The sequence below is a fragment of the Octopus bimaculoides genome, chromosome 23 (assembly GCF_001194135.2).
Source record: "Octopus bimaculoides isolate UCB-OBI-ISO-001 chromosome 23, ASM119413v2, whole genome shotgun sequence".
Lineage (NCBI taxonomy): Eukaryota > Metazoa > Mollusca > Cephalopoda > Octopoda > Octopodidae > Octopus > Octopus bimaculoides.
This window is the reverse complement of record NC_069003.1, coordinates 22,941,849-22,952,715: the sequence shown is the minus strand read 5'-3', so window position 1 is coordinate 22,952,715 and position 10,867 is coordinate 22,941,849. Positions and strand designations below refer to the sequence as shown.

Here is a 10,867-nt window from a genome sequence, read left to right as displayed (position 1 = left end):
ATATATATATATATATATATATACACATGTATATATATATATTTATATATATATATATATGGCTGAAGTATATTTGCCACTTAAATGTGGCTGACCCCTAAGGGTGGATGTTACTGTTGCTTTTAGCCCCAGGAGAACATCTCCTCCAGTTGGCTATCGACACACATCTGTGTCCTGTCTGTATTTGCAAAGGGAAGTCATCCTTCCCATCTTGATCTGCGATACGTACGGACTCGAGTTTCTGGGTATATGTATATATATATGTTTGTGCATATATATTGTTAATCCTTGGCGGCAAGTTATCATCTACTGGAGAAGTAATTGCAACTACTAAGCACACTTTTTCCTCTGTCCCAGCTCATTGGGATTTGTCTGTAATGGCTTATATTTCACATATGTTTTGACCGAAATACTCCACCGGTATTCCTTCATGTAATAACTGCGTATACACTTTACATCGCTGCAAGTTCATCTATTTTTTTGTCTTCAACAACATACTTTTTAAACGTTGCATTGCGTATTGTTTTGTTCACATCATTTTACATATGCAAATAAGCATCGTGATAACAATTTCAGACCTTCCTGGACCATCCCTTATGATTTGGGATGGTTAATTCCACAGTGTCTACATCAGTTGCTACATGTCGATTTTTTGCTTGCATCGCTATTTTTCTTTTCTATATTTTCTGAGAATCAATCGTTATTTCAGGTTCCTAGATTTCAAGTCGAATTTCTTTTTTTCTCCCTTTTTTTTATTTTTGTTCATCACATGACACTGGAAGAACTTTCTAGAAGTCATTAATATATTTGTGAGCTGCCTGCTTAATCTTCTGTGAAGAGTTGGTAGCCGCTGACATCTGAAGAACAAAAACAAATCTTGATGTCATAACCTCTCAACCCTGGACGATCCCGTTGAGTTTCATCTTTTTCACGTCACACCTATATCAGTAGTTGAAACTTTCATACATAATGACATTAATACTGAAACATGAGATTAATGAATGTAGAATACACTGACGTATATTATAATTAATGAAATATTTCGCATAATATAAGAGAAATGAATTTAAAATTGCTTGGTGTGTGTCTGTGCGCCTTTCTTTTTATGTACTCGCTATCCCTAACTTTGTGGAGGCGCAATGGACCAGTGGTTAGGGCAGCGGATTCGCGGTCATAGGATCGCAGTTTCGTTTCCCAGACCGGGCGTTGTGAGTGTTTATTGAGCGAAAACACCTAAAGCTCCACGAGGCTCCGGCAGGGGGTGGTGGCGAACCCTGCTGTACTCTTCCACCACAACTTTCTCTCACTCTTACTTCCTGTTTCTGTTGTGCCTGTAATTCAAAGGGTCAGCCTTGTCACACTGTGTCACGCTGAATATCCCCGAGAACTACGTTAAGGGTACACGTGTCTGTGGAGTGCTCAGCCACTTGCACGTTAATTTCACGAGCAGGCTGTTCCGTTGATCGGATCAACTGGAACCCTCGACGTCGTAAGCGACGGAGTGCCAACACACACACATCCCTAACTTTAGAACTAGCTACACTGCTGAACCACAGTGTCCCTGGTGGAATAGATTCAGATAGACTGAATATGTTTTATACGTCAGCCTCTAGCATGGAGTTGGGTGGTAGTTCTCCAGCATGTGAATTATTTCTTTTTTCAGACCTGTTGCTAATGCCAATAACCATGGTATATTTGTAGCAGGATGAAGCGTAAGGAAAATAACAGCATCAATTGTTTTCTCTTCCATTATCTGCCATATGCTGACGAATGAATTTGCTCATGAAAATCGTAGAAGTAAGTTTGCAGACAGGATGGCGCATCAGTAACAGCATTTCTTGGTGTCCTAAAAACAAATCTGTAAACAACTCTATGAATTCTTTAAGTGGAAAGGCTTCGAGCAACTGTAGCATCATTTGTTTGCTTTCGTGTAACACTTGACAATAACACTATTGAACCTCCGAATGTTCTTCCTGAAATATTTTGTATTAAGTGAATCAAGTATGAACGATTTATGTAGTACATTAAATAAATCTGGTGCTTCTAGGATATTGATTGCACCGGATTTACAACAAGTACCAAAATTAGGATAGGCCAACGTTCATCCAGTGCGCTCTCCCACGACATTAGTGCGTCACATCCATTTTTCACATCCATTAAGCCTATACCGGATAAATTGACAGCTATTTCTAGCATTGAGTCTACATCATGCGGTCTTGCAGAATTCAAATCCTTCTTTGTCTGTTTTGACAATTAACTATGTTTTCAGCGTCTTGTTCTAAAATTTGTTCATGTTCTTAAGAAAATTGTTGTAATACTAGTTGGCATTTTGCGTTAACATACATTTTCGCAGTTCTTGAGAAAGTTGTTGCCATGCTACTCTATGATGTCAGCATCTTGATCCGAAATTTATGAAAGCGCGTGACTTGGTGGTTATGGTATTCAGTTCGTGTTAATAAGGTCGGGAGTTCGATTTTTGGCTTCGCGTTGTATTTTTTAACAAGAGACTATATTTCACTTTGTTGCAGTCTATTTAGCTGGTAAAAATGAGTAGTTCCTGTAATTCAAAGGGCCAGCCTTGTCACACTCTGTGTCAGGCTGAATCTCCCTGAGAACTACGCGTGTCTGTGGAGTACTCAGCCACTTGCACGTTAATTTCACAAGTAGGCTGTTCCATTGACCGGCTCAGCAGTAACCCTGTTTAATTTATTTAAATCATGATATCAGGTTATTTTCCACGCAGTTTCATCACATACAGAAAATATCAAGCATGGAAAATCGAAGTTTATTACATATTATTTATTATTGTACAGACTTGTAGTACGGTGCGGTCCTAATTATTTCGTACTTTTACGGTGTTAGAAGCGTCTCAGTTCTAGAGTTGGTTTATCATTTTAAATCACATTTGATTTTAAAGCATTTTAGAAACCTTTTAATGATACACTCTGGAAAAGATTTAAGTTTTGAAATAAACCGTCCCTAAAATTTGGCTTTAAATCATCTGAAACAAACAATTATCTCAGTCCCTAAAAACAATCATCTGTATAATTGAAATTGCTCTATAAGTATGAATGAATATGCTCTATAAGGAAGATATCCAACAACGATAATAATGAACCCTAACATCCTAACAGAGACAAAGTCTGAAATGTGTAAGAAGAGTATAGTTAATTATACTTGACAGACTATTTTATCTATCTCGGTAGAATTTGAACTCGGGTCGTAAAGAGCCATAACTAAATACCGCAAGGCATTTTCCGGTGCTCTAACGATTCAGGCAATCTGTTAACCTTAATTGTTTAATATAGGCAGAAGACAAGGTGGTGGGTGGCAGAATCGTCAGCAAATCAGGCAAAATGCTTAACAATCCGTCTTTATGTTCTGAGTTCAAATTACACCGAGATCGACTTTGCAGTTAGTTCATCCGTTCGAGGTCGATAAAATAAGTACCAATTAAACACTGGAGTCGATATAATCCACTTAACTCTCCCTCGAAATTGCTGGGCCTTTATATAATCAGAAGGCTATTAAATCGCCCCAGTACTTGACTTTGTACTTTATTTTATCGATTCATGGAGAGATGAATAGAAAATTTCACATCAGTGAGATTTGAGCCCAAAACGTAAACAGCCGGAAGACATACCACAAGGTACTTTGCCCGACGTTCTGACGATTCTGCCAATCCGCTGTCTTGATAATAAAAGTGTTTTTCAACCCCTCGATTGCTTATATCTGCCCATGTTACTCACTCTGTTTGTGAGGATATGTTTTATTTACTTCTATAATTCTATAGATCAGTGGTTCTCAGCCATTATTTGCCCATGGACACCGTTGATTCCTATTTTATTCCACTGGACCTCCATAGCCAATCGATGTAAATGAAAAAAATGTTACTGTATTTTTAATATTTGAATATTATTAGGAAGGCGAATGGCTTAATGGTTAGAGCGTCGGGTTCACAATCATGAGGTAGTAAGTTCTATTCTCGGTCCGGGCCGTATGCTGTGTTCTTGAGCAAGTCACTGTATTTCACGTTGCTCCAGTTCACTCAGCTGTAGAAATGAGTTGTCACGTCACTGGTGCCCAGCTATATCAGCCTTTGCCTTTCTCTTGGATAACACTGGTGGCGTGGAGAAAGTCTGTTATGCGCCTGTGGCTTCTTTAGCTCTTCTGCTGTCAGTTCCTCGGAGTGCTCCTCGATGAGTTCATTGTTGTCACCTTCATCCACATCCAGGCCCAAGGACTTGCCGAAGGATACAATCTCCTTGTGTCTTTCAAAGTCTGTTTCAGGCACAACCTCAGGCCGCAACTTCTTCCACGCAGAGGTCAAGGTCCTCTTTGTAACACCCTGCCAGGCCATATCGATAACTCTGAGGCATAGCACGATGTTGTAGTGGTCCTTCCAGAACTCTCGAAGGGTGAGGTTTGTGATCTCCTTCACCTCAAAGCAGCAGCAGAACAGGTGCTTGGTGAAAAGCTTCTTGAAATTAGAAATCTCCTGCTGGTCCATGAGCTGCAGGATAGGGGTGGTGTCGGGTGGAAGGTAGAGAACCTTTATAAACTTGAACCCTTCGAGGATGTCACCTTCGAGGTTATGTGGGTGAGCAGGTGCATTGTCCAGGACGAGAAGGGCTTGCAGGGGCAGGTTATTTTCATGGAGATATTTCTTAACGTCAGGACCAAAGACCAAATTCACCCACTCCACAAAGAACTTCCTGGTGACCCACTCCCTTGGATTTGTCCTCCACATAACCTGCAGTTTTTTCTTTCAAAATCGTATGTGACTTAAAGGCTCTGGGGTTTTCCGAACGATAACGAGCAGCGGCTTAATCTTGCAGTCGCCGCTCGCATTGGCGCACAGTGCAAGGGTTAGCCTATCCTTCATGGGTCTGTGGCCAAACATCCTCTTCTCCTCTGCCGTTATATGAGTCCTCCTTGGTATCTTCTTCCACTAAAGTCCTGTCTCGTCACAGTTGAAGACTTGCTGGCCGATGTATCCTCCGGCTGCTATAATTCCGGCAAAAGTTTTGAGGTAATCCTCAGCTGCCTCCATGTCCTCTCTCGCTGCCTAACTATGCCTGATAAGGGGATGAAGTGAATACCGGTCTTCTTTTTAAAATTCTCGAACCAGCCCCGACTAGCTTTAAACGGTTCGCTCGATGCCTCGTCCGTACAAGTGCCTGGGGTCTGCTACAGCAAATCAGCGTAAATAGCCCGTGCCTTCTTGCAGAGTATAGCCTCCATCACGGTATTTCCTGCGAACTGCTTCTCCGTCAACCACACCATCAGCAATTTCTCCATATTTTCATGGATAGATGCCTGCTATTTAGAAATTATTTTAACGACCTTGGCAGGCGTTATAGCCTTTATCGACTCCTTCTGCTTCAGTATGGTGCAGATCGTAGAAGTGCTACGCTCGTACTGCTTCGCTATGTCACTACACGCACACCCTGATCATGTTTTTTCGATAATTTCTTTCTTTGATTCAATGCACATCATCCACTTCTTCTCACCACTGTCCTTCGCACTCACTTTCTTTGGACCCATGAAAAGCGAAATTTTAATAACTGCAAGCACAATGACGAGCACAAAATTGATGCTTCTGTAGCAACGACGAAGTAAGCATTTTACCACCCGTCAAGCTAACGATCCACTAACGATCTTCGCACTTGCTAACGCGCATGTCTGTCTAGCTATCGAGTGAGACACGGCATGCTGGGCGGATGTTACGGCGTTCACTGTGACGTTCGATACGTCAACTAGCAGTGGGGTATGTGAAGCTAGCTGCTAACCCGAATTTTAGTTCGCTAATCAAAGCAAAAAAACTCGGCCGAGAGACAGCTCGTATCTCGAAAGACTCGTTTGTTGGGACACTCGTAAGTCAAGGTACCACTGTATTAGCTATTTATTGAATTATACATTGAAATTCAAGCATTAAACTAGCATCCAACTAAAACCGAGGAAGTAACTTATATAACCAGGTGCCAAACTTATTTCTACGCATGCATTGATGTAGATAAAGTATGGAAGCACTATTTCCATTCTTAAATACACACAAATAACTTACTGTAAGCACTTAATACAATGTAATCTAAACAGGTTTTGTTGCTAATCTACAACAGTCTCATAAGTTCGATGTCACTGTTGCTTGGGTAAGACTACCATTCAATGTTCTCAAAAGTTGGCGCTTCGTCGGCGAGTGTTCTAGTTCATTCTATCGACAAAACAGCCTACTTAGGAAATTAACGTGCAAGTGGCTAAGCGCTCAACAGACACGCGTACGCTTAACATAGTTCTTAGGAAGATTCACCGTGACACACCGAATGTGACAAGGCTGACCTATTGAATTACAGTATACAATTCATTTTCGCCAACCGAGTGAACTAGAGCAACGTGAAATAAAGTGGATCGCTCAAGAACACAACGCACCGCCGTGAATCGAACGAACATCACGACCTTACGTTCGTGAGCCGAATACCCTCTCCACCAAGCCACGTGCCTCCATTTTTCTCAAGCAATAAATATGTATTAATCTTTTTACCCACGCTGCCATGGGCTGGCTGTGTCATTATGCTCCGTATTGATACCTGTTCGGACTTGCTAATCTTTCGGGCGTACATAAGAAATAGCTTTTATCTTTTCATCTTTTCAGTCATTAGACTGCAACCATGCAGTCTAAAATTGAAAGAAGCCCGCCCGCCCTCTGTGTGTGTGTGTGTGTGTGTGTGTGTGTGTGTGTGTGTATGTGTATCAAATTAAATATACAACCGAAAGAGCTACTAATAGTTTCATGCTATTATGATACTTGAGCAGGCATATCTATAAAATACGCCATGTGTGTTAAAGAATATTCGTTGAAATATAAAATCAGTACCAAGATTTTAAGTATAAAGAGCAGAGACGTGCGAGGACAACTCTCCTTACAGATCTACTCTTTTCATATCTCTCTCTTTTATTCCTATTTTATGTGTAGTTCTTTCTATCTCTCATTTTCGTTCCGTTTCTCGTATACATGGTTATTTTGGACCGAGGCTTACCTTGTTCGTCTTATTTTATCAGCTACCCGTCATTCACCTTATCCTTTTTGTATCCGTCTCTTACTTTCTCTGTCCTCCCTAGCAAGTTTTATTCCCTTCGTGAAGGGGGGGGGGGACACATCTTATTTTATTACATCAACTGTCAGATCAGGTAACTCGTCACAGACTGTTGAGACCTGCTACTGGTACCATGTAAACCAGTACTACCTGTGCATTGTCAAGTGGCCAGTGACTTACTGGCCACTTGTGAGGAGGGTGTCTGGACACTCAGCCGGATTAAAAACAAGATCTGTCGAAATGCGGATGAGTTCCTTGTAGACCAACGGCCATCCAGTCGGGGAAGTCAATGGCAAACCACCCCCAATGCCTCTGCCGCGAAAACATTATGTGAAAGTCCAAACCAAGTAACGCTCTGGGTTCATCCGATGGGATAACTTACGCTTAATCAGGAAGACTTTCGGTGTAGTGTCATCAACCAACTGTAGTGTCTGTCATAGGACGACGACGGTGAGAAATTGGAACTCGATATTACATTAACAGTCACTCTGATAGGGGAAATGTCTCGAGAAAGGACAACATTCGATTCATCCTTTCGGTGTTTACCGTCATCCACGGGACTTCTCGTTACATACAATGTAAAATGTTGGGGAAGGAAGGGTTACTTGATGAAGAGAACAACTGTTACATATTAATTTCCCTGGTCGTGCAGAGAGACAATACTTCTGATACTTGTTCGTTCTCATCTTCGCTCTCAAAAATTCAAGTTTGCCCACATAAAGAGAAACAACTCGTAGCATTTATTATTTGCCTTCGTAATGGAAGGGGAAAGACTCCTGTATCTTTCCGTCAACGATTTCTTTTCCCTCTCAGCAAGGGAAAGTAACTCCAGCCTGCTTTAATTGCCATTCTAATAGGGACAATTCAATCAAGGAAAGCAACATTCCCATTTCTTTCATGTTTGCAGACGCTGATGAGTCTGCGAGGTTTTTAGTTACACTTTACACCTGAATAAGTATATTTCCTCCTCAGAGGCGTCGGAGCGGCTATGTGGTAAGTAGATTGCTTACCAACCACATGACTCCGGGATCAGTCCCACTGCGTGGCACCTTGGGCAAGTGTCTTCTACTATAGCCTCGGGCCGACCAAAGCCTTGTAAGTGGATTTGGTAGACGGAAACTGAAAAGAAGCCCGTCGCATATATATGTGTGTGTGTGTGTGTGTGTGTGTGTGTGTGTGTGTGTGTGTGTGTGTGTCCAACATCGCTTGACAACCGATGCTGGTGTGCTAACGTCCACGTAACTTAGCGGTGCGGCAAAAGAGACCGATAGAATAAGTACTAGGCTTACAAAGAATAAGTCCTGGGGTCGAATTGCTCGACTAAAGGCGGTGCCCCAGCATGGCCGCAGTCAAATGACTGAAACAAGTAAAAGAGAAAAAAGAGAAAGAGATGTTCTCTGAACCCCTCTCTCTCTCGCTCCATACACGTGTGAATATGATTTTCTCTTGTAATTAAACTTTTTTTATTTGTTTATCTCAGAAGGGGAATAACAATACGTTATCGCATTGGAAAAATATGTAGCTTTTTATATATATAGTTATATTTACATTGCTGTCTATCCGTTCTGGAAAAATAGAGAGTGACAAATTTCATTATTTTGTCTTTCATATTCGCGGTCATCCACAAGACACTAAGAACTCCCTTTCCATAGTTCATGCTAATTGTACGTATAGTTTTCTCTACCTTACGCCCACACCTCGTCTCGCAGACACGATTATATCGGCGTCGTATCGACAACCGTCGAGGCAAAGAAGTTGTTTTGGTCCAGTCATGAAGGGAAAAACAATTATTATCGTTCTTCTTTGGTATTGAAGGGGAACAACTCCGACCTAGTGTGTGTCTGTGTGTATGTGTACATAGACACTTGTTCACTTTTACGTATAGTATTATCACTTGTATTCACCAACACATTTTCTTTCCTTACCGCTAAGTAATTTATTTCCTCTGCAGTCGAAGAGTCAAAACTGCAGTTTCTCGTAACATCTTTCTGTACCGAAAAAATGTAATCAGGGTAGGTAATATCTTTCTAGTGATTGCGAGAATTCTCAGTTTTCCCACGTCACTGATGCTCAGCTCCGCTGCCTCTCAATACTGTTTCTCTCACGCATATTTTTCTGCGCTGACGATGCGATAACATCAATCGCAACAGAGAAGATGATGCGTTTACATCAATGGAGAAAAGCCTCCACTATTACGCCCCCTGGCGACGAACGATAGCTTAACTCTAACGAGTATCCTTTCTTTGCAACTTATTACACTTCGTATTTATTATATATTTCCTGCTGTTTTGTGTGCTTAATATAATTACTTCTCCTGACGTGCTACTACTTACTATAAAATGTTTTGTATTCTTCCCTGTCATTACCGCCCAAAGAGTCACAAGGGTTGGGGTTAAGGATTCGGGTTAGATATGTACAAATATATAGAGACAGGTAGTTAGAGAGATAGACAGATATTACTACATTCTCCATCTATCTGTTTGTTTGGCTGATGGCTTCGGTTTTTCCTTAGTTGTAGTGCACCTAGGCCCTGTATACAACAATTTCTCCCATATTTCATAGACCTGTTCAACACACGTATCTCCATAGTAGCATTATTACACGTAAACGAATATATCACGATATGTAGAAATTATTCTAAACGAACTAACCCCAATAAGGTTATACTGTAGCTTTGTTTTTCTTTTGTTGAGTGTATACTCTAAATTCTGAATGAATACATATCGCTAGAAACCAATTACACAAGATCGTAATTGGAAAGCGATTGGTGGAGTTGCATGTAGAAATGCGCTTACATGAGAGCAAAACAATGAGGATATGTTTAGATAGATATATGTATATATATACAGATGTGTGTACATTAGCACAAAGTAAAAGAATATGTATGTACGTGTGTCTGTGCGTATGTGTATGTTGTTTATATGTTGCATATATATATATATATATATATATATATTATAGTAAAAATAGATACATAAGGGTGGAAAACCACAGGAACAATACCATATATCAAACGCAAGAGTTAATATATGTGTGTGTGTGTGTGTTCAATTCCTTCAAGAATCAATAAATATATAGTTATCAATCTCTATAGTGTGTAAAAGGTACGGTAAAAAAAAAAACAGGCAAATACAACGATATAAACTTTAGAAATATCATGAATGTTCAAAATATTTATTTAAAAATATTTATAAACATGCATAATTTCCAAGTTGTATAAAAATATGACTATTTAAGTTAAAACATTACGATATATAAACATACATTATGATTTCACATATAATGGGTGAATATATACGATATGATACAATTTGATATGAAGTTATAAATTTACATGTATTATATTAAAAACGTGTACATTAGGACAGGATATGTATATATACTATATCAGAGAGAGGAAGAAGAGAGAGAAAAAAAACGTACAATACAAAAGTTAACTTAACTTTTGTATTATACGTTTTTTTTTTTTCTTCCTCTCTCTAATATAGTATATATACATATCCTATCCTAATGTAGACATTTTTAATATAATACATGTAAATTTATAACTTCATATCAAATTGCTGAGGCACTGCCTTGAATTTTTCGAGCCCAGTATATACTTTTAACCCTGGTACATATTCTAGCGGCCTCTTTCGCCGAACCGTTAAATTACGGGGACATAAACACACCAACAACGGTTGTCAAACGGTGGAATGGGGACAAACATAGACACACATAACGTATACATATATATATACACATATATATATACATACACATATATATATATA

At 39.9% G+C, this 10,867-nt stretch overlaps 1 long non-coding RNA gene across 3 annotated transcripts in view; it reads right to left on the bottom strand.

Annotated features, from left to right (window-relative positions):
* Window positions 1-10,867, bottom strand: part of LOC128250610 (uncharacterized) — a 199,425-nt gene that overhangs the window by 187,955 nt on the left and 603 nt on the right. The gene's annotated exons all lie outside the window — the stretch shown is intronic.